The sequence below is a fragment of the Macaca nemestrina genome, chromosome 20 (genome assembly GCF_043159975.1).
Source record: "Macaca nemestrina isolate mMacNem1 chromosome 20, mMacNem.hap1, whole genome shotgun sequence".
NCBI classification, from domain to species: domain Eukaryota; kingdom Metazoa; phylum Chordata; class Mammalia; order Primates; family Cercopithecidae; genus Macaca; species Macaca nemestrina.
Genome location: NC_092144.1, coordinates 51,826,551 through 51,828,978, shown reverse-complemented (window position 1 = coordinate 51,828,978; position 2,428 = coordinate 51,826,551). Strand labels below are relative to the sequence as shown.

At 42.1% G+C, this 2,428-nt stretch overlaps 1 long non-coding RNA gene across 1 annotated transcript in view; it reads right to left on the bottom strand.

Moving 5' to 3' along the window:
• LOC105495256 (uncharacterized) overlaps window positions 1-2,428 on the bottom strand; it is a 231,937-nt gene that overhangs the window by 26,687 nt on the left and 202,822 nt on the right. The window lies entirely within an intron of this gene.

The window sequence follows — 2,428 nt, the reverse complement described above, 5'->3', positions numbered from 1 at the left end:
CTTTTATAATATTTGTTAAAGAGCAGGTTAGTGCTTTAAGAAAAACCTTTTGGCCGGGCGCGGTGGCTCACGCCTGTAATCCCAGCACTTTGGGAGGCCGAGGCGGGCGGATCACAAGGTCAGGAGATCGAGACCACGGTGAAACCCCGTCTCTACTAAAAATACAAAAAATTAGCCGGGCGCGGTGGCGGGCGCCTGTAGTCCCAGCTACTCAGGAGGCTGAGGCAGGAGAATGGTGTAAACCCAGGAGGCGGAGCTTGCAGTGAGCCGAGATCGCGCCACTGCACTCCAGCCTGGGCGACAGAGCGAGACGCCGTCTCAAAAAACAAAAAACAAAAAACAAAAAAAAAAAAAAAGAAAAAGAAAAACATTTTGTGCTTTATTTTAAGGTCCAGTTTACAGAAAAACTGGATGATACTTCTTTAGCCAATACATTTACACACAGAATTTCTTTTACAATTAACATTTTAAAACTCACTTATACCTTCAAAACAAAAATTATACATTTCTTGCATAAATTCTTTTTTATAACATTTTTCACAATCTTTGACATACCTTAACTTTCTGACTTTGTTGTATAAGATTCCTTACTAAAGGTGCATTCTTGTAACTTTCTCGATGTTTCTTTCTCTTCTTCCTACTTTATCTCTCTTTGTCTTACTTTTTGTGTCTCTCTCTGATCTGTCTCTTCTAGTCTTTCTCTTACTCATTCTTTCCCTTTATTTCTCTATGGAGGCAAAACTGCTTTGACTTGCTTTTTACTTAAAGGAATCCTGATTAATACAAGGATCATAACCTAGCAACTGATTGCATTGTCTGTGGCCCAAATACATAATTTTACTTATTAACTGGATATAGGGAGATAGTGTTTTAGTCCTGGTATATGAGCAACAATCCCATTCTAGAAAGCACAGTCCCAGGATCATCGGTCCTATTAACCCTGTAGGGGGGTGTTTGGTGGGAAAAACAGACAACTGAACAGAATAGAGCAGAGCCATGCGATCTAGTCACCTGTGAGAGATGGCTTGTTCTATTTCCTCAATCTCCCTTTTTGCTGTAGGGGTTAAATATCTGGGAGAATCTAGGGCTGTATTGCCCTTTAAGACAGAAAACAGGTTTTGCAACTGATTAAGTAGTTATGCCCAAGACGGGGCAAAGTCAGTTTATATCGCACAGATATTTCTGATAATCATTTGAGGTATGTAAGTTGCTAGTATTTAATTTAACCTTTGGAGGTCTTACTGACGGGGAAGTTAGTATGTACCCCAGATATTTCCAACAGGAGGACATTTGTACTTTTTCAAGTGCTATAATTAAACATCTTAACTTTTTGTTTGTTTGGTTGGTTGGTTGGTTTTTGTTTTTGAGATGGAGTCTTGCTCTCTCACCAGGCTGGAGTGCAGTGGTATGATCTCGGCTCACAGCAACCTCCGCCTCCAGGGTTCAAGTGATTCCCCTGCTTCAGCCACCTGAGTAGCTGGGACTACAGGTGTAGGCCACCATGCCCGGCTAATTTTTGTATTTTAGTAGAGACAGGGTTTCACTATGTTGGCCAGGATGGTCTGGATCTCCTAAACTCGTGATCCGCCTGCCTCGGCCTCCCAAAGTGTTGGGATTACAGCCATGAGCCACCGCGCCTGGCCAACTGTGTATTCTTTATGACGGGCATATAAACTTAAAAGTGCTGGCTCTCTTGGGGCTGCCAGTAATATATCACCCATAAAATGAATAATCTTGCAATTAGCAAATTCTTTTCTACTGGGGGGCACAGCCTGATCTACATGTTACTGATACAAGGTAGGATTATTCAGCATTCCTGAGGAAGCACTTTCCAATGAAATCGGCAAGCTGGCCTTTCATTATTAATAGCTGGTAATGTAAACGCAAATTTTTCTCTGTTCTGTTCTGTGAGAGGAATAGTATAAAAACAGTCTTTTAAGTGAGTAACAATTATAGGCCAATCTTGAGCAATCGCCATGGCGGAAGGGGTCCCATAGGCTGTAGATTAGCATTAATAGCACGGAAGTCATGTAAAAATTTCCATTTGCCAGACTTCTGGGAATGAGGAAATGGGCGAATTCCAAGGGCTGTTAGATGGTTCTATATGACCGGCTTTTACTTGTTCCTCAACTAATTCAAGGGCTCTTTGTAATTTCTCTCCCTTCAGAGGTCACTGTTCTACACAATTAAGATTTTGAGAGAGCCACATCAGGGGTAGTGGAGGAAAAACAGTGGCCATAATTATAATTTAAATTTAACGTAAATTTTAACAGAGAATTATAATTTGAGATGTTCCTTGCATACAAGGAACACATGAAATTTTACCGTCGGCTGCCTGTGGAGCCAGAGGGCAGTGACACACGTCCTGGGCAACGGTCGCACTGCGCTTGCATACGCGCCACTTTTTGTCTGCACGGCTCCCTCCTCC